This window comes from Euprymna scolopes, chromosome 33 (genome assembly GCF_053919585.1).
Source record: "Euprymna scolopes isolate OS-2025 chromosome 33, ASM5391958v1, whole genome shotgun sequence".
In the NCBI taxonomy this organism is placed as follows: domain Eukaryota; kingdom Metazoa; phylum Mollusca; class Cephalopoda; order Sepiida; family Sepiolidae; genus Euprymna; species Euprymna scolopes.
Genome location: NC_136514.1, coordinates 61798792 through 61821978, shown reverse-complemented (window position 1 = coordinate 61821978; position 23187 = coordinate 61798792). Strand labels below are relative to the sequence as shown.

At 32.2% G+C, this 23187-nt stretch overlaps 1 protein-coding gene and 1 pseudogene across 1 annotated transcript in view; both read left to right on the top strand.

The window, feature by feature from the left end:
• LOC145258256 (neuronal acetylcholine receptor subunit alpha-10-like) overlaps window positions 1-23187 on the top strand; it is an 800162-nt gene that overhangs the window by 584387 nt on the left and 192588 nt on the right. The gene's annotated exons all lie outside the window — the stretch shown is intronic.
• On the top strand, window positions 16079-16183 carry LOC145258542 (U2 spliceosomal RNA; annotated as a pseudogene).

Here is a 23187-nt window from a genome sequence, read left to right as displayed (position 1 = left end):
TAACTGGTCATAATAGGGGTCAAAGTTTAAAAAAATATACCTTTTTTTTATTTTGCTCAGCATAAACCTCCAAGCATCCGGGCAACGCTGGGATGAAATGCTAGTCTCTATATCTATAAAAGTGAACGTGTCTGTCTGTCAGTCTGTCTTTCTGTCTTTCTTTCTGTCTGTCTGTCTTTGAGTCTGTGTACATTTTCTTTCGAAATAACTCTGTTAATTTTCAGTCTACAGACTCGAAATTTGATATACAGGGTAATGAGATTTGGGAAAATCTACGTGATTGTTTTTCGGCCAGAAATTTGGCTGTTAAGGGGTCAAAGTTCAACGATTTAACCTTTGAGAACTCTACAAAATTTCTCCGACAATTTTTGGTCTAAACACTTGAAATTTTAGATATAGATTCCTTGGACATGGATCTAACTTAATAACTCAATTTGAGCCCAAAACAATAAATGTTAAGGGGTTATAATAGGGGTCAAATTTTAAAAAATCAACTGTTTTTATTTTGTTTGCTTTTCTCAGCATACACCTCCAAACACCCGGGTAACACCGGGCACCCATGCTAGTATTACTATAAAAGTAGACGTGCCTGTGTGTCTGTATTATTTTTCTATGTGCATTTTCCTACGCAATAACTCTGCCAATTTTCAGTCTACAGTGTACTAAGATTTGGGTAAATCTTTGTAACCCTTTTCGCTAAGAAATTTGGGTGTTCAGGCGTCAAAGTTCAACGATTTGACCTTTGAGAACTCTACGAAACTCCTCCGCCAGTTTGAAATTTTAGATATAGGTTCTTTGGACATGGATCTAACATAATTACTTGATTTGAACCCAAAATACTAAATCTTAAGGGGCAATAATAGGGGTCAAATTAAAAAAAAAAAATTGACCTGTGCTGTCTCTACCAAATTACTCAGACAATTTCTGTTCTAAACATTTGAAATTTTACATAAGGATATTCAGAGATAGGGCAAGCTTTTTAATCGGCTTGGGTCGAAAATTTTTAGTTACCAATATAGAAATGTATGTATGTATGTTTGCATGTTTGCCTAAAACTTTCGACCGAGGCGACGGATTTTTACAAAGATCAGTATCGTTTCGAAGTTCGACCTTTCAGACGAAAATATCGGAAAATTGGCTAAAAACATAAATATCCTCTACCTTACACTGGGCACTTCTCAACAGGGGGGTCGCTTCTTTCGCCGATATTTTTGAATGTCATTCTCTCCTTTTCAGTGTCTAGCTTTAATTAAAACGTGCGTCACTTCCGGTTTGGCGATGGTCGTAACAGCAAAGACGTCAGGTTTTATCCCCGTTATTCTCCTCCTTCGCAGTACGGGTTCGAGCCTGCCTTCTTACTACTAATTTTTTTATTTTGCTCAACACACAGATTCAAACACCCGGGCAACGCTGATCTGAAATGCTAGTATATCTATAAAGGTGAACGTGTCTGTATGTGTATCTGTGTGTCTGTGAGTGTGTCTGTGTACATTTCCCTATGCAATAACTCTTTCAATTTGCAGTCTACAGTCTCGAAATCGATATACAGCGTATTGAGATTTGGGAAAATCTTTGTAGTCGGTTTTCGGCCAGAAAGTTGGCTGTTAAGGGGTCAAAGTTCAACGATTTGACTTTTGAGAACTCTACCAAACTCCTTCGACATCTCTACCAAGTTACTCAGACAATTTCTTGTCCACATATTTGAAATTTTACATCAAGGGTATTCAGCGATAGACCAAGCTTTTTAATCGGTTCGTGTCGAAAATTTAAGCTATAAATATATGTAAGTATGTATGTATGTCTGCCTACTACTTTCGATAGAAGGGACGGATTTTCACAAGATCAGTATTGTTTGAAGCTCGACCCTTCAGACGAAAAATACCGAAAAAATGGCTAATAACAGTCTTCACCCTCAAATGGGCACTTTTCAACAGGGAGGGGTCGTTTTTCGCCGATATTTTCGAAAATCATTCCTTCTTTTCGATTGTCTAGCCTTAATTTAAACCTGCGTCACTTCTGGTTTGACGGTGGTCGTAACAGCAAAGACGCCCCGTTTTTTCCTCCGTTCTTTTCCTCATTCGCGGTACGGGTTCGAGCCTGCCTTCCTACTACCACTTTTTTTTCTTTTCTCAACACACATCTCCAACCACCCGGCCAACGCCGGGCTTAAATGCTAGTATGAAATAAAGTAAGTATGAAATCGTAAATTGCTTCAGCCATTTCCAGGACTTATCTATATCACCCCATCACTTTAAATAGATATGAAATAAAGAAAATTTGAAATCGTAAACTGCTTCAGCCATTTCCGAGACTTACTCTATATCCCCCCCCCCTTATCTTAAAAAGGAATATGGAATAAAGGAATATTGAGATCCTTAACAGCCTCAGCTATTTATGGGACTGGCTTCATATATTTCCTGTCTCTTATATGTAAAATAAAGTAATTTTGAAATCATAAACTGCTTCAGCAGTTTCCGGGATTAATTCCATACCCCCTCCTATTCTTAAAATATATTCTGTGTCGATTATTTTGTATCCTTGCTTTGTTTTATTTTTAAGGAGGAGATAATGCCTGGTAGGAAACTATATTACGCTCACTTTTTGCTAAGAAAGTATAGTATCTGTTCTGGTGCAGCATTTCGACGACCTCATCTCCCCCTATTTGTTTTTTAAGGAGGAGATAATGCCTGGGGAAAACATCTTGTTTGCTTGGTCTTCATGACTGAGAAAATTATTTTAAATTCTTAGGAGAAAGTAAAGAATAGTGAAAAACATGCCCTACCCATATTAATATGGCTTTCTAAATAATAACGATATTATTTAAGCACGGTTCGTATTTCAGTTTTTCATATCATAAATTGTTAGGTGAAAGTACAGAATAGTTTAATAAATACCTTTCCCTCCCCATATTAAGAATGGCTTTCTTAATGTTGTTAATCCGGCACGGTTAGTATTCCGTATATTATTTTCCACCGACAAAGGCGACGGATTTTCGTTTGAAGCTCGGCCCTTCAGACGAAAAATACCGAAAAATTGGCTAAAAACATTAATTTCTTCACCCTCAACTGGGCTCTTTTCTACAGGGAGGGATCGCTCTTTTCGCCGATATTTTCGAAAGTCATCACCTCTTTTCGATTGTCTAGCATTAATGTAAAACTTACGTCACTCCCAGTTTGACGGTGGTCGTAACAGCAAAGACATCACGTTTTTCCCCCCGTTCTTTTCCTCCTTAACGGTATGGGTTCGAGCTTACCTTCCTACTACCACTTTTTTTTGCTCAACATACACCCCCAAACACCCGGGCAACGGCGGGCTGAAATGCTAGTATATATACATATATATATATATATATATATATATATATATATATATATATATATATAAACAAATTAAATACAAACACAAATAATCAACAAACCAAAGTCCGTAAGAGTAAAAACAGACATAGGGAGACCCTATGGTTCAACCCTCCATATTCCAAAAATCTTGAGACAAACATAGCCAGAGACTTTTTTAAAAAATATTGGATAAAAACCTTAAAGCCCCTCATAGATACACTTAAATCTTTAATAAGAACACAATCAAAGTGTCTTACTCAACTATGCCAAACCTTCATCAAAAAATAATTAGTTCTAACAATAAAAAATTAATAATATACAAAATACAAATACAGAAAATATTGCAGGCTGTAACTGTAGAAGAAATAATAAATGCCCCCTACAATGTTCATGAAAAATAAAAAAATGTTGTTTATAGCTGCACAGTATCACAAACCCCAAATTTAAATGAGGTTAACAGCAACCATAACTCGACCACCCGATTAAATAACTACACCAATCTAGCAATCAAATACAGACCAACCCACCACATACCAATGTCACCTCTAATCTTCCTGAAAATAAATACATTAAACAAGACGCAATCTACTTCGGTTCAACATCTGGACTTATTAAGCATAGGATTTCAACCCATAAGCATTCTTTTAAAAACCACTCCCTGTTGAACCAAACCACTATATCCAAGCATATTTGGCGACTCAAAGATAAGAATATTTCCTTCAATTTGAAATGGCAAATAATAGGATCATATAAAGACTATACACCAGGAGATATATTCTGTGCACTTTGTACACAGGAGACCCTAAAGATTTTAAAATATAATGATATCAAAAATAGAACCACCCTCTTAAATTCAAGAGAGGGGCTTATATCCTCATGCAGTCATAAACGTTGGTTTAAATTTAACAAATATAAACCACCATAAGTCATTAAAAATGTTACTTATTAATATTCAATCTTGAAAGTTAAGTTTACTTGATACCCTTATTAATAAAGTTTTGATCATCAATATTATTAGTAATATTAGTTTATCTGATATATTTACCAATATTGTATATTATTTAAATATATATTAAACTTAACCTATACTATATTTATTAATTTCAATAAATAAATTATTAAAATATAAAAAATACTAAATTCAATAAGTTCAAAATATATTTAATAATCTAAATAGAATAAACACTAATTATCGCCCTTTGATTATTTAATTAGAAAAATAAGATTATCTCCCCCCCTTTTTTTTTTTTTTAAATATTTGCTTAATTTTAAATTAGCGTTTACTAACATATTCTAACAGCTAAAAATGTTCCATTGGCGTTCTTTTTGAAAATTCAACATTTCAAATATGTATAAGCTACAATCAACATCCAAATGAATGCTTTGACGATAATTACGGTTTTCAGAAGGCGAACAATTCAAAGGTATATATATATATATATATATATATATATATATATATATATATATATATATAATTCTTAACTTTTATTAAAAACATATTATTATAAGCTTATATTTAAACCAAATTCAGATTTATAATTTTATTCTATTTTTTATTGTCAACCCATATTACTTTTCTTATCAAGTAAATATTTTCCTTTTTATTTTAATTTTTTTCAGATACATCTGCCTTACTTAAAAATTGCTAGGTTTATTTATGGTGTCTTTTACATATAAAAAAAACACCCAATACTTTTTCTGATGAGGAGACTCTGTTTAAAAAAAACTATATGTCAAAATTATTGTCCGTAGCTTAAATAATAAAAACATCGTTTCTGAAACGATCGTACAAATTATTAACTTTGTTATTGTTCCTTCTTATGAAGCAGATTTTTAATTTTTAATTCTAATTTGAATTTTAAATCATCAATCACATTACAATATATATATATATATATATGTATATATTCTATAATATAAAGCTTAATGTGTGTGTGTGTGTGATTGTGGTCACGAATAGGCTCCTATATGGTTGACTATTTTAAAAAACTGATTACATATAATGATAGAAGATGTATCGAGACACAGGAATGGGTATGTTTGATCTGGCAGAACGGTGGTCCATTAAAATTGTGGTGTCGCCGTTCGCACCTGGTCCACAAAGTATGGAAATAAAAAATTTAAAAATTAAAAAAAACTGTTTACAAGTGTTTTTGATATAGATGTACATAATAATACTTTAATAAGTATGTTTTAACTAAAATAGGGATGGTATAATAAAATTCTGGGGTCTGCGTTCGCGCCTGGCCTCCATAGAATGGAAATAGGCACAAACTTTAATAAAGACTTTTCATATCTATCTGCGTAAGTATACTTTTATAATTATGTTTCAGTTTGAAGAAATATGGTATAATAAAATTATGGGGTGTTCGTTCGCGCCTGACCTCCATATAATGGAAATATGTCACAAAGTTTAACAAGGTTCTTTAATATAGATCCACGGAATATTGTGATAAGTGTTTCAGTGTGAACAGGTATGGTATAATAAATTATGGGGTTTATCTATTTTACTTTTACTTCCATCATATTTTGCTTTGGTTTTGATAACCCCAAATTCGAAGCTATCTCTTTACAACCCTTCCTTTTCATAACCTATTATACTTTAATAAATCAGAGTCCATTTGATATATATACTAGCAAATGTACCCGTCGTTGACTGGGTTCAAAAACAGCCTACAGAAAATGGACTGATTTATGAAAGTATGATAGGTTATGAAAAGGAAGGGTTGTAAAAAGATAGCTTCGAATTTGGGGGTATCAAAATAAAGCAACATATGATGAAAGTAAAAATAAAATAGATAACCCCCATAAGGTATTATACCATACCTGTGCACACTGAAACACTTATCACAATATTCTGTGGATCTATATTTAAAAACCTTGTTAAACTTTGTGACACCCACAATTTTAATGAACCACCGTTCTGCCAGATCAAACATACCCATTCCTGTGTCTCGATAAATCTTCTATCATTATATGTAATCACTTTTTCTATAATAGTCAACCATATAGGAACCTATTCGTGACCACACACACACACACACATACACACACACGTTCAGCTTTATATATATATATATATATATATATATATATATATATATTATGTATATATATCATTCAAACACGGTAGTGTTTTAATATATTGTTTAATGGCATTATGAACTGCCTTAAAGCTCTACCGCTCACTCATTTTTTGAGAAAAATTCAAACAATTATTACAGTTTATAGTTCCACTATTCAGCTATATTATGAAAAGAAAATTTTCTTTCAGTAAAACAAAAGTTATGATGAATTTTCTGGTGTTGGAACTCGTAAAATCTGTCTTTCTTTGACTGGTATCCATAGCAACCACCTAGCTTCAGCGACTATTGTTGCTACTAATTCACCGCTATTGCGGAAAGAAAAATAACTAACGAAACAGAGAATATAAGCTTTACAGTGAGATAATTAGGGAATTTTAGTGAAAATAGACGAGTGCTATACATTGTTTTTACATACGTGTTTATGACGGTAAAAATAAGACTGATGGTAAACAAAGAACAAGTGAATTTATTGGAAGCTTGGAAAATTATGAATTACAATAGAAAAATGCGAGCATGAAAGATAATATGGTTAATATCAAACATGGAAAATAAAAGACTTGGTGTTAAAACTGGAAAAGAAAACGACAATATATTCTAGTAAAAAATGTAATAAATTTATAACTTAAAATATTTCAGCATTAAGATTTTTTTTTAATTCCATTTATAACATTATATAATCAATTCTCAAAAAACTCAAAGAAAGTTGACGTTCGCCGATAGTCGAATGGAAAATAATAAGAAAAGCAAGTACATGTAGAGACGTAGACGATCCATATCGATTATGCCTGAATGAAAAATTCGCTAGAATCCCAACGTCTTTTAAATTGTAAGAGAGAAATAGCGAACAACTGTGTGCACAGGACAAACTTTACTTTAGGATAGCGATACGAAATAATTTCAAAATTGACAGTAACAATAGAAAAAATATGAATAAATAAATAAATAAAATATATAAAATGAAATAAAAATAAACATACATATTCATAAATACTTATATATATATATAAATATATATATATATATAGTCATCCACATACAGTACTGTTTCGCTGTTTCACAGCTCATCAGTGCGGCTAGACAGGCAACTACCTCAAGTCCGGATTGAAACCCGACCGCCTGTACGACAACCAAGTTAAAGGTATTCAAGAGAGAATTAAAATGAAGTGATTAAGAGTGCTCAATAAAAAGAACAAAAATATTTTTTTATTTATGTAGACACATATTACATAGTCGTTACACTAATCATGCTAATCTTTCAGACAATCGGGCGGTAAGGACCAAAAGTCCTTGTAAGGCGACGAAATAAAGTTTGTATACCACTGAAAGCGTCTGGTTCTAAAATAGGAAAATTGAAGAAATATATTTATATATATATGACTTGCGCCACTTTTGTATGCCCTTATAAAGATTCAAATTAAGATACAATACTGTTTAAAATTTTTATCTAGGATCCTTATTTCAATTTAAATAAATCTGTTATATGATTTTGATTCTAGAAAATGATAGAATGTGAAGCATAAGCTTAATGCGTCTTGAAAAGAAATTTAACTTCTTGCTTCATCGGTTTATATGACGACTGATGAAATTTAATGCAAATCTGAAATATTAAAATTTTTAAAGGGATTATAATATAATACACCTTAAATCACTTTAAGTTGTTACAAGGAAACTGAAATTTGTTGAATGTTCAAATGATGCATAATACCTATTGTAAAATTTTCAAAAATATCGAATGTAATTCATTTTCTCAAAGGTCACACACCTCTGTTTAACACAGTTTAATAAAGCTTAACTGTAAATGAATATGCCTGACGTCTTGTAGCCGTATTCCAATATTTATAATTGGTTAATAAGGTTAGAAATGGTTCCTGTACATCTATAAATCTCACCTGTTCGTTTAAATGTATGTATGTATGTATGTATGTATGTATGTATGTATGTATGTGTCAGGTCATGTCATATGCTACTGGTACCATGTAACCCAGTACTACCTGCCTCATGGTCGGGTCACCGGCGACTAAACTGTTTCCCCCACCAGACTTGCTTGGTGAGGAGGGCGGCTAGTCTCCCTGGAGGATTAAAAACAAGACCTTCCAAAGGGCGAATGAACTCTTTTTCTGGGTCAACGGCCAACTAGCACCGTGTATATTTGTGTGTGTGTGTGTGTGTGTATTGGGGTAGAGAGGGCTCCCATAAGCCGTGATGAAGGCAACCTTTCTAGGAGAAGCAAATCTCTGATTTAAAAAACCATAAAGCGGGAGACCAGTACCCGCATTAAGCTGGTCTGCAGTTTAATTTGTTGCTGGCTATCTTGCTCTTGCTTGTTGCTGAATCTCAACATTTTGAACCGAGAGAGAGAGACTTAGCTGTCATACAAAGCTAAGACTTTGTAACATCATCTTTGTATAGATACTCCCCCAGGCATTTGGGCTGATGGATTTTAAATGTCTGAGGGAGTGGCACTCGTCTGATAAGACGTTGCAATCATCATGTATGTATGTATGTATGTATGTAAGTATGTCTGCCTAAGAATTTCGGCAGAGGCGACGAAGAGATCGATACCGTTTTGAAGCGCGACTCTTCGGATGACAAATATTAAAAAATTGTCTAAAAGCATTAAGTCCTTCACCCTCATCTGGGTAGTTTTCTACAAGAAGGGGCCGCTTTTATCGCCGGAATTTTCGAAAGTCATCACCTCTTTTCGATTGACTAGCCTTAATTTAAGCCTACGGTTTGGCGATGGACGCAACAGCAAAGACGTTACGGTTTTTTTCTCATGCTCTTTTCCTCCTTCTTGGTACAGGTTCGAGTCTGCCTGCCTAATACCACTTTTTTCTACTCAACATACACCTCCAAACCCACGGGCAACTCCAGACACCCAGGCTAGTTAAATATATATGCATATAAATACCTAACCTCTCTCTCTTTCTCTCTCTCTCTCTCTCTCTCTCTCTATATATATATATATATATATATATATATATATATATATACACACAGAAAGAGAGAGACTTTTTTTTAATTAACTTATCAGTTTTTTCAAGCTGTGGATGAGCCATTCTACCGGATGCCAAGCATTAAGTCGCTATCTTATATATTCTAACCGCGAGATATTTTTTTAATATTCTTACCGTCCCTTTAAGAGCAATTGTTTGAATCTATCTTGCACTTGGTTCACCAGGCATATTTTCCAGGTAGTTTTTAAAATTATTTTTCATGAGTTCGGCTTATCGTATAATTACTGAGATGATTACAGGAGACACAAGACCTATAAAAAAGAATTTCAATACGTATGTATGCATTGATCGAGTGGTGTGTCTTACGTAGTATTATTGATGTTCAATATATGCATGTTATTTCTTTTTTTTACATACAAATATATATATATGTGTGTGTGTGTGTGTGTGTTTGTGTGTGTGTGTGTTATACATATAATGGTAGATATGTGAAAGCATAAAGATATACGTGAATATGAACATATGTATGTTAGTGTGGAATTTAGTTCGAGAATTGGATTTCTGGGTATGATCTTTTAAGCTTCAAGTTCAGTTTTATTGCAACTAAAAAAACGATATTAAAACTGGTCGATCGATTGAGATAAGGAATGTAAACATCTAGAACAATTTGAAATAACGATTTTTTTAAGTCTTGGGGGTAGAAAATAGAAATGCAGGAAAAAAGCAGATAAAAATGATAATTGATCTAAGAAGTAGCGTTCGAAGTTAGCGCAGAAGAAAGTAATGGATTGCGGATAAAAAGATGATTAATCAAATTATTTCCATTTGTGTTGTTGCTTTTTACAAGTTAAATTTAACCAACGCTTGAAGACCAATCTTGTCCTCACGCATGTGTCCGCCATTTTTAATAACTGGATTATCTACGCGGGGAGAAATAGTAAAACATGTAAAGCATAAGTGTCTTTTACTGCGATCACTTGAACAAGTAATGCATGAGTTATCTCCCCTTAAAATCATACTATTTGAGGAATATAAATAACGACTGATACGAACTTTTGTTAAATTTTGGGATACACTAATATGAAAAACCGCATCTCCTTTTCAGAAAACATTTTTACTCTCAATTCCTAAAACAAGTATGGTATCCATATTAATATCAATAAGTTTGTTGTACCATTTCTTGCGTGTATGTGAATGTTTGGTTGGAGCTACGTGATTTCTGTATATTTTTTCAATTACTATTACTCGATTGCATATCGAAATCAGAAATACACAACTTAAAATAACATAACTTTTTACTAGTCAGTTTAAATAAACATGCCAAAATTCGAACTTTAAACTGTTGATTTCACACCAACCCTTTCCGATATAAAATTTATTGAAAATCTTATAATACTACGTATATATAACTACTTAATTTACTCACATAAAATTAATATACGAAAGTATAGATTTATGCGTAAACTTTAAGTATTTACTTCAAAAGTGCTCAATACGTAGGTAGAGCTAGTTAGTAATTTATAAAATATATATGGCGATTAAGCTACACTGAATATTCGGCGTTTCATCCACTCTAGGACTCCTCAGGCTTATGCGCGAATTCTGTGGTTGTTTATCGTCGCGCATAAGCCTGAGGAGTCCTAGAGTGGATGAAACGCCGAATATTCAGTGTAGCTTAATGGCAATATATATTTTATAAATTACTATATATATATATATATATATATATATATATATATATATATATATATATATATTAAGGGGATTAGAACAACAGTCTGAAGAGCAGAGTATATTTTAATGTATTAGTAAATTCATTAATACAATTATAATAAAAGAAAACAGTGCTTGTTGTAATGTAGATATATAATAAGCTCGATAGACATAAATATCCTAGAGCTATTTTAATGATGAGTAAGCTTATTGATAATTTATAATTAACATTAAAAATTAAAAATCGGTTTCATAAGGAAGAACAAACAAAATCAATAAATTGTACGATCGTTTCGGAGGCGATGTTTTTGTTGGGATTGACAATAAGTCTTGGACAATAATTTCATCATATAGTATTTTAAAACAAAGTCTCATCATCAGCAAAACTATTGGGTGCTTTTTTAAGACACCAAAAATAAACCAAGCATTTTTTGTTAAGTAAGGCAGTTGTATCTGGAAAATATTTAAAATATAAAGGAAAATAGTTACTTTTTTTATGTTGATAAACAAAGTAAGATAAAATGAAAATAAAGTTAAAAATAAAAATAAAATAAAGCCTTCATCAGAAAATAATTAGTTCTAACACTAAAAAAATAGTAAGATACAAAATGCAAATAACTGTCGAAGAAAAAATAAATGTCCTCTACAAGTTACCTGCAAGATAAAAATGTGATTTATAGCTGCACAGTGTCACAAACCCCGAATATAAATTATGTTAATAGCTACCATACAAATCTCTTTTTACATTCTAACTCGACCACACAGTTTTTCAATAACTTCACCCCCATTAACCAATCTACCAATCAAATACAACCAAACCTATTACATACCAATACCACAACCAATCTACCTGACAACAAATATATTAAACAAAATGTAATCTACTTCGGTTCTACATCTGAACTTATTGAACATAGGATTTCAACGCATGAGCACTCCTTTAAAAATCCTTCCTTGAGAAACCAGACTGCTTTATCTAAACATAGTTGGTAACTCAATGATAGAAATATTCCCTTCAATTTAAAATGGGAAATAGTAGGATCATATAAAGCATACATGCCGGGGGCAGATTCTGTGTTTTGTAGATATTAAGCTCTGAAGATTTTAAAATATAACAAAAATAAAACCATTCTCCTAAATCTAAAAGACGAAATTTTTACGGGATGCATTCATAAACGTTGGTTTAGATTCGACAAATGTAAGCCACCATAAATCATAAACATTTCTTATTACTAATCTATCTTAAAATTCATAATTTATAAATTAATAACTATTATTTTTAGAGTTTTTATTACTAGTATTATTATTATTATTATTATTATCTGATCTGATATTCTTACCATTATTTTTTTATTTCATTTTATTATCTATTTCACTTTAAATTTATATGTTACTATTTTTATTAATGTAAGTTCAATAAATATTATAATTGCTATTAAAAGTATTGTTTTTATTTAATTACTGCCAATAAGATTCATTTATTATATAAAAAATTCAACTTAAAACTAATTAGTGGTTATCTCCCTTTGAACAGTAAAATTCATTATTTTTCTAGTTGAATATAATTATCTCCCTTGGTAATTCAAATATGTAAGTGGATTTCAAATTTAGCGTTACTAACGAGTTCAAACTGGTAATATTATTCCATTGGTGTTTCCTTTGAAAGTTTGTATTTATGAACATTTTCAAACATTCATAAACTACATTTACCATCAAAATGAATGCTTTGGCAATGATACTTACGAATTTTAGAAGGCGAACAATTAAAAGGTATATATATTTTTGTTAATTTTTTTTTAATATCCTTGTATCTTACTAATTCTTTTATTGATAGAACTAATTATTTTTATGAAGGCTTGGCATAGTTGAGTTTTTGTTAAAAAAATTTTTTTAAATATCCTCTTCAACCCTTCAACCCATTTTATTCTATTTTATTTTTATTTTTAATTTTGTTTTCATTTTATCTTACTTTGTTTATCAACATCAAAAAAGTAACTATTTTCCTTTATATTTTAAATATTTTCAAGATACATTTGCTTTACTTAAAAAAATGCTAGGTTTATTTTTGGTGTATTTAAAAAAAACGCCCAATATTTTTGCTGATGATCAGACTTTGTTTTCAAAAAACTATATGATAAAATTATTGTCCAAGACTTATTGTCTATCTCAATAAAAACATCGTTTCCGAAACGATCGTACAATTTATTGATTTTGTTTGTTCTTCCTTATGAAACCGAATTTTAATTTTTAATTTTGATTATAAATTATCAATCATCTTACACTATATATATATATATATATATATATATATATATATATATATATATATATATATATATATATCTTTTGAATTTGTTATAAAAAGGTAAAGTGATCTAACATAGTTGAGGGCGACCCGAATTTTAATATTTTCGTTGGCTGATTGTTTTAGCTGGGTTATTCAGTTTCCATTTATTATCATATGTAAGTGTTATGAAGGAGAGAACATAAAGAACCATATTTATATTACTCAATTGAGAATTGAACCCTGATCTCCTAGCTTATTATCGAACACCCTCACCAATAATTTCTCTGTCCGTGTCATTTTCCAGTGTTTTTATCTGTTGTATTATTGCTATGCGAGGTTTTACAATTCTGAAAAAATTGTTTTGTTATCAAATACTGATTGAATATTTTGAAGCGGAGTTTATCCGATTTTTTTTTAAGTAAAGAATTTTTTTGTCTAGTTTTTCATGTTAATAATCATTTTAATATTTGATTGTTTTAAGCAAATGCTAATTAAGAAATTCTTTGTTTTTCTTTTTACAAGGAAATAACTGCTTATTAAAGCCCGAGGACAACTCGAGGATAAAGTTTAATGAGTGTTAGGTGGTCGTTGAAACAAAGCGGTGATGATTGGTTATGGTGAAAATTGTGTAGAATTTGATTATTTAGGAGGACGGTTCAATAAAAAAACTTGTTTACATTAGATTTGAAAATGACCATGTTGTAGTTAGCTGGAAACCATCGCGGCATAAAATTTTACAGGAAATAAACTTTGTTTTATGGAACAGAGTGAAACTCAGTCACATATCTGCCATGATAGATTTAGAGCAGAAATAGACTTGCAACGTCTCTTCTGTTTGAAAAAGGTAAAAATGACTACTTAGCGAAATACATCCTAGAGATTTTTATAAACCTTTCGCTAAGCCAGTTTTCAGTTTACATCATAACATATATTTTTTTTTATGCAAAATGCGGTGAATAACGAATGAACTAGTTTTGATGTACACAATGGATAAGGCGAATCACGGAATAAAGAACAGTGAGAAAAACACGCATTTCCTCGATTAACATCTGAAACAAATTGAGAATTTTGCTTAATTGGTTTCTTGTGACTATGATTCATATTTAATGCTAATCTGAAATATTTTAATTTTCAAATGAGAAGTTGTCTATATGCTTTACCTCCTCAAATCCTTTAAATAATCCAAAGAAAATGACATGTCGAGTATATTTAAACGATATCTACATTGCTTACATATATCAACCTTTGCTGTTTTCACTTCTACAAGGAACCGATCTTTGTACGCTCTGGCTTTCAGCAGATTTCTTTTTTGCCACAGTTTATTTCTGCGAATTTCGTATATAACTCTGTATTTAACCCAACGTGGTAGACTGCACTCATTCCGCAGATTTATTCCGTTTTTAGTTGCGTGCAAGCGACTCTATAAGTCACTCCGTCGGTCGGTCGGTCGGTCGGTCGGTCTGTCGATCGGTCGGTCTGTCCGTAACACTTTTGTGCTTGGCCTTTTTGGTTAAGATCAAATGTCTGTTGGTAATAGATGCTGTTTTTAGCTTTTTACGCTTTTCTTGGACTTTTGGCCAAGATCAAAGTGTAAAATGCTGGGGATTTATTAGTTAGTTTAAGGTCCATAGAGTGAATGAGGTATTTTGGTAAATGTTGCCAGTAAAGAGTAAGACTCCAAAGTCTACATTTATTACTTTTTTAATCACTTTAGTCACAAAGACCCTGAACCCTTCCCCTCCCCAATTTCTTGTAGGGCCTTGTGCCTAATTTTATTGTTTAAAAATCTTGTGTTTTTTACTTAATTGTATTTTCAAAATTTTTAAAAAGCAATAAAATATATAAACAAGATCAAAGTGTAGTATCCGCTCCGGCAGATGCTGCAAGCAAAGACCATTGCCCTTGAGGCAATCTTCTGGTCCCTGTAGGGGCAACCCTACAGGGGCCAACTAGCAAATCACTATCCAGCTCCCATTTCCCACCTCTCGGGAGCTGGTCCCCTTTTCCCTTCCCCCTCCCCTTCACTCCTCACATTAAAAATCGGCCTTGTGCCTAATTTGCTCGGTGGGGGAGCAAATAAATATCAACCTCACATATAAGACCTTGGTCAATGTAGGGGCAAACCTTCATACCAATTGTCACTATCCAGCTCCCCTTCTCCCCGGGGAGTTGGTCTCCATTTCCCCTTCACTCCTCACATTAAAAATCGGCCCAGTGCCTAATTTGCTCGGTACGGGAGCAAATAAATACTCCTTCCTTGGAATTTTGGCCGAGATCAAAGTGTAGTATCTGTAGATACTGCAAGCAAAGACCATATGTGGGAGCTGCCCTTCATACCAATTGTCACTATCAAGCTCCCCTACTCCCCGTGAAGTTGGTCCCCATTTTCCCTTCACTCCTCATATTAAAAATCGGCCTTGTGCCTAATTTGCTCGGTGGGGGAGCAAATAAATACCACCCTTCATACCAATTGTCACTATTCAGCTCCCCCTACTCCTCAGGGAGTCGGTGGGGAAGCAAATAAATACCAACCCCACCTATAAGACCTTGGTCATTGTAGGAGCAACCCTTCATAACGAATTGTCACTATCCAGCTCCATTACTCCCCGGGGGAGTTGGTCCCCGTTTCCCCTTCACTCCTCACATTAAAAATCGGCTTTGTGCCTAATTTGCTCGGTGGGGGAGCAAATGAATACATTTTTCTTTGCCTTTTAGCAAAGATCAAAGTGTAGTATCTGTTCTTACTACATACTGTACTTATGTTTGTAATTTGTGATATAAAATGGGGGATCACTTTTCTGTATTAATTTAATGTAAAATGATCACCCACTTTACAACCAGTCAGTCTCAAAGCCATTCAAGTCATTCTCCAGATCATTAAAGTTGTTTTTGAAGGATCCCAATTATTTTTTAAGCATTCAAATCATTCTTAAGGTCATTCAATTCATCCTTAATTCATTAAAGTCATTCTAAGTCATTTACTTGTTATTTATTTAAGTCATTTCAGACCATTTTTCGGTCATTTTAGTTTATCTTTAAGAATTTCATGTAAATCCACGCATTCATTCATTACACGAGGGCACGCGACTAATGGCTATCGGCCTTGTTTAACGTAATTCCCCACTGAACGTACAATTTCCAAGTAGAATTTACTTTACAGGTTCACTGTAGTGTTTGTACAAATTTGTAAAAATACTATTTTGTATTACAATAATATCTTCAATATGGCTTCCATCATCTACAATGAAAATATTGATGCGTTTCGCAAACCTTTTATGAACTCGGTGCAATAAATCTACATTGCCATTGATTTTGGCACAGAGAGAAAGAGAGGAAGAGAGAGAGAGAAGGGGGAGAGATAAAAAAAGGAGAGAAGAGAGAAAGGGAGGATGTTGGTAAGAGAAAAATGTCTGCATTAAAAATGATGAAAATCATAGGGAAGACATTATTTGAATAAGAACGTATTTTACTTATGTGTCTCGATTTTACAGATGCACTACATAATATGACGTAACAGGTTTTTATCCACATTTTACAAGTGTGAAGTGTTTGAATTTGTTAAACTACAATCAAGAATACATAAACAATGCAAATAACAATACTCATCATGTCGTCAACTGTGAAAAAATAGTTGCAGACATTAGCAAGCTTAAAACGCAGGCGTTCAAAAATTAGCCAACATTCCAAAAACAAATAATTCTCTGATTATATTAATAAAGTTATGATGCACCCTCGTGTGTGCGTTTTTTTTTTTTTTTTGTTAACATAACTTTGATAATTAAAAAATGTGTACACTTTACACAGCCGAGTTTCGAGAATACAAATTCGATAATCATAATAATACATTTACCACACACATACAAAATATTCACGCACACGCACACACGCCGATCTTGAAAAATATATATATATATATATATATATATATTACTCTACATTTCTAAAATTTCATATCGAGCTATACTTTTCTTTATTAGATTTTTTTTTTATTTAAGTTATTCTAAAAGGGAGCTTGTGGGCTTTTGGAATAGTCTGCCAAAAAATGCCCATGTTACCGTGTTGTCGAGAAAATATATTCCAAAATTCATAATGATTCGTTAAAGTACTCATCCTATACAAGTACATATACATACCCAAATTTAAATACGTGAATTCCCTAAATATTAAAATTTACAAAATATAATGCACTCACGTAACTGTGCTGCCGAAAATATTAATTATGGACTTATCAGTTTAGGAAATTTTCTCTCTCTCCCTCTCTCTCTTACTGTTTCTCTCTTTCTCTCTCTCCCTATATATATATATATATATATATATATATATATATATATATATATATATATATATAGATAGATAGAGAGAGAGAGAGAGAGATAAGTAGATTGGTAGATAGATAGATTGATTGATTGATAGATAGATAGATAGATAGATAGAAGGACAGATAAGTAGATAGATATAACATTAAATATAATGATAATTGTTATGATGTGTCTATGTATAAATGCTATTTAAAACTATTAATCTAGACCAGAAAAAAAGAAATAAAAAAACGGAAGACAAATCCCAAGATGTTAATTCTACACTTAAATTCTTCTGCGATTGTCTTCATTTCCATCTTGTGGCCAATCCTGTTCGGGTGGATTCGATGCCCTTACCTCTCGGAGTCTCTCCTCGTTTTTCAGGCCGAATCAAACCCTAACCCCGAGGACAGTTGTATCGTCTGCGCAGAAATACCGGATTCATACAATTCGTCTCCTTACAGCGTATTGTTAGATTTCTCGCTCGTTTTGTTTGAATTGTTTACATATTAAATATGCCACTGGAAATCAATGGAAGATTGCAGTTCGCTCTCGCAAAAGAAAATGGTTGACCTTTACTGTTGCAGGGAGCACGGATAGGAAATATAACCTTCAACAATGTACAGCTGGTCGATTGAAAGAAAAGACGCCGATGCACGATGAAATAGATAAAATCATACAAGTCGTTGACAAAAGTGAGATAACAATGATCAAGTGTATCTTTAATTGCAGACAACGCCATCTACAACTGGTACATGTTGTTACTGTGGTGGAGACCAAAATGATCTTATGGTGTATTTCTAAAATTGTTTTGTCCCAGACGAGTTCCTTTACTTACGGTTTTAGGAGCATAATGTAAACACATCGTCCCACTTGGAAATATTTAACATTTACATTGTATTTGATCTAGTAAACACCAAAAGAACATGTATTCTCCAGATGAGATTTTTATCTCATGAACCATAAAATGCCAGAGTCTTTCTAGAACAAAAGTCATGTATAATACTTTGACCAAAATTAAATTATTGATTCTAGATATGAGTTTTATATAATCATATCTTAAGTTTAACCCTTCTAAGCTGACATGAAATTGTGCAAAACTGTTCATCATCAGATAAGTAATTTTAAACGCAGTTATACATACATTTTTATAGATGTTATTTGGTTTTGTTTTGCGATACCTTTTTTTTTTAATGAATTATACGAAAGTGCATTTTTACCTAAATGCAAGTTTGGAATAATTTTCCCTTTGACCAATTTGGTACCCCCGAGTCTCTGTCCTTAAATTTTATTCTAAATTCATTTGAGAAGAATAGGCCAAGCAAGTCCGTAATCTAGACTGAGTCATATTTCCTATAATAATAAAAAAATTATCAGGAGTATCTTTTTTTGTCCAGAGTTTGTTGTGAAAAGTTAGGAGAGATTTTTGGCAAGTAACATAAGGTTAATTTGTAGGATGGTAATGGATTATGTTTAAAGGAGGAGAGGAGAAATAGATTAATAATAGTTACCAATATCAAATGTGATAAAGCTTAAGCAGAATTAAGCTAATTTACGCAGTTAAAAACACAATTAATTACATTTTCTGATGATTTCCAGACATGAAAATAGATGTTCTTTTTCAAATTAGAGATAATTTTATCTAAATTCATCAAGGAAATCGTCGTCGTTATGCTGAGGAAAATTGGTCGGAGGCTGCTAATTTTTCTTATTATCTTCTTTGCTTATATTTTTCTTTTTATTTCCTTCGATATATTTTCGCATCTTCTTTATATTATTTATTTATCTTGTTTCTTATATTTCCATCCCGCCTTCTTCTGCTTTTAGATTTTTTATCTCATGCTCTTTTTTTTCTTCTACATTATAACATCTCCCCATTTTTTTTATTTCTAATCGAAATCTTTTTAAAGTCGGTGTTGCCTTTTTCCATTATCTTTGTATGATGCCAGTTATTTCTTCTCTTCTGATGAGAAGCATTTAGCTTCGAAATAATATGGCTTAGAGATGTTTCTTCCTTTTTTTCTTTAATCTACATAAACATGATAATGTAATAAAGTTTCAATGTAACCTTACCATTTTATCTTTTTAATTTATTCTTTCTCTATCTCTCTCTTTCTCTCTCTCTCTCTCTCTCTCTCTCTCTCTCTCTCTATATATATATATATATATATATATATATATATATATATATATACTTGAAGCGAGACCCGACATTGTGCGGCTTGAATGATGATATATGAATTTTCCAACCAAAAATACATTTATTGCTATCGCAATCGGTACATCGCCCAAGTTTAATCAAATCGATTGATTGCCAGTTCTATCACCGAAATGTTCCAGAAGGAATCCACCAGTGACTTAATCCATAATGCATTATAGTTTATATTGCACTGTAGAGAATCTAGTGTTGATGATGTAAAATCATGTGTAAATAATACGTTAAAATTTAAAATGCAAAAGTTTCATATCACGGTTCTAACATTAATAAAATTTTACAAAATTTCTTAAATATGCATAAGTCAAGTATCATAGTTCAATCGTGCTCTAAAGAGAAACATTCATTGTGAACGCCGCCTTGTCTGATAAAGAATCTTGATTTTATAAGCTGGACATTTCTGTTTGTGCAATAATAAAAGTTCTCAATGCATTTGTGATGTTAAGATTTATAAAAGTGTAAACTTTAGTCTAAATTGAACACGCTTCTTACATCGGATTTTTTCGATTATTGATTTTCGATACTTATCAGGCACATTTCGATACAAACCTAAGTAATAACACCCCAGGCAAATCAACTGCCTTCGCCTGAAATTAAAAAAATGGCCATGTCGTTTCCGAGTCCATATGGAATTCTCTCACTCTCTCTCTCTCTTTCTTTCTCTCTCTCTCTCTATCTCTCTCTCTCTCTCTCTATCTCACACACACACAAACTAACTTCTATATAATAGTATAATTTCTATACACACGTATCTATCTATCTATCTATCTATCTATCTATCTTCTCTCTCTTTATATATATATATATATATATATATATATATATATATATATATATATATATATATATATATATATATATATATATATATATATTAGATTTGTATTCGCTGTACTGTACGTACGGTACACCTTATAGACATTACCATTTGGAGTATATTTTCCGACACTCGCATTTAATAACTTTTTCACCATTGTTATTAGTTTTTATAAACACTAACACATTTGTTTACAAGCAATGCTTCAAGAAAACTACCTCTCACCCATCTAACTCTCTCTTTCTCTCTCTCTCTCTCTCTCTCTCTCTCTCTCTCTACTTATCTATCTATATATATTTAGAGAGAGAGAGAAAGAGAGATGAGTGAGAGGTAGTTTTTTTGAAGCATATATATATATATATATATATATATATATATATATATATACTAGCAAAAGTACCCGTTGTTGACTGGGTTCAAAAACAGCCTGCAGAAAATGGACTCTTATTTATGAAAGTATGATAGGTTATGAAAAGGAAGGGTTGTAAAAAGATAGCTTCGAATTTGGGGATATCAAAACCAAAGCCAAATATGATGAAAGTAAAAATAAAATAGATGAACCCCATAATTTATTATACCATACCTGTTCACACTGAAACACTTATCACAATATTCTGTTGATCTATATTAAAAAACCTTGTTAAACTTAGTGACATATTTCCATTATATGGAGGTCAGGCGCGAACGAACACCCCATAATTTTATTATACCATACTTCTTCAAACAGAAATATACTTATCAAAGTGTACTTACGCAGATAGATATGAAATGTCTTTATTAAAGTGTGTGCCTATTTCCATTCTATGGAGGCCAGGCGCGAACACAGACCCCACAATTTTATTATACCATCCCTATTTAAGTTGAAACATACTTATCAAAGTATTCTTATGTACATCGATATCAAAAACACTTGTAAACGTTTTTTTTTTATTTTTTATTTTTTATTTCCATACTTTGTGGACCAGGCGCGAATGCAGCCCCCACAATTTTAATGAACCACCGTTCTGCCAGATCAAACATACCCATTCCTGTGTCTCGATACATCTTCTATCATTACATAAAATCAGTTTTTTTTTTAAATATTCAACCATATAGGAGCCTGTTCGTGACCAGACACACACACACACACACACACACACACACATACACTCACGCACACACAGACATTCAGCTTTATATTATAACGATGAGAAACGAGTTTATTTAAGGGGCTAACATAATTATTTACTATAAAAATTATTAAATATCTACAGACACTAGTGTTTCATCCTTTCGGGAATCTTCAGTGCAGGGTATCAGGATGAATCAGTACAGGGTATCACGATTAACACCAGTCGATATATTAGAACCCGGCGACAGAAGCCATGTTTATTAGCAAGGACCATATATATATATATATATATATATATATATATATATATATATATATATATATATATATATATATATATAATTTATGAATACACTAGCAGGGAGATGCGGCGTTGTCCGGAATTGAATGATGATCAATAAATGTGTTACACTCACCTATTTTTTATTGTCATCGAAATTGGTGAAATTGACCATTTTTCCATCAAATCGAATGATTACCTGCCTTACTTGGAGACTCGTCGCTGTGCACGGGGAGAAAGCTTCATATGCCTCGCTGTAATGACTTAGTCAAAATACATTGTACTGTAGAGAATTTATTGTTGATTTTATAAAATTATTTTTTATATAAAATTGCTTGAATCAAAGTTTAAAATGCAGAAGCCAAGTGTCATGCTTAAGTTGTTCTCTAAACAGTAACATTCATATATTATTAAATTGGATGTAGATGAGTAATATTTATTAATGTATTTTTTATTGCGGACTATTGCCGTCATCTTTTTAGTTGTTGGTTCACGACGTTTCGGCCAACTATTCCTCTGGCCTTCTTCAGATGGTAACTGCGAAGGGCTAAGGAGTAGTTGGCTGAAACGTCGTCAAACAACAACAAAAGATAAGGATAATAGTTCGTAATAAAAATACATTAAGAAACATTCATTTTGAACGGACCCGTTCATATCAAAGAACCTACTGTTGATTATATATAGTTGGCTTTACTGCTTGTGCGGAGATAATGGCTTGAATTTAAGTTTTAAATGAAAAAGTCAAGTATTATGGTGCACTTGTATTTTAAACAGAAACTTTCATTTTTAACGTACCTTGCCATATTAATGAACTTACTATTGGTTTTATATGTCGCGCCTTTCGTCTTGTGTGATAACTTCCCAAATGCACTTGTGATGTTAGACTGTGTAAGGTGTTAACTTTTGTCAAAATCACCTGTTATATCTTTCATTGGATTATTTCGATTATCGATTATCGAAGGCATTCCAATATAAAACCTATATATGAACTGGTAGGCACATAAAGCACCTCCGTGTAAAAGTTAATAAAAATCAGCCCAGCCGCTGTGCCGTCTATACATACGAACTCACATACGCAAAGT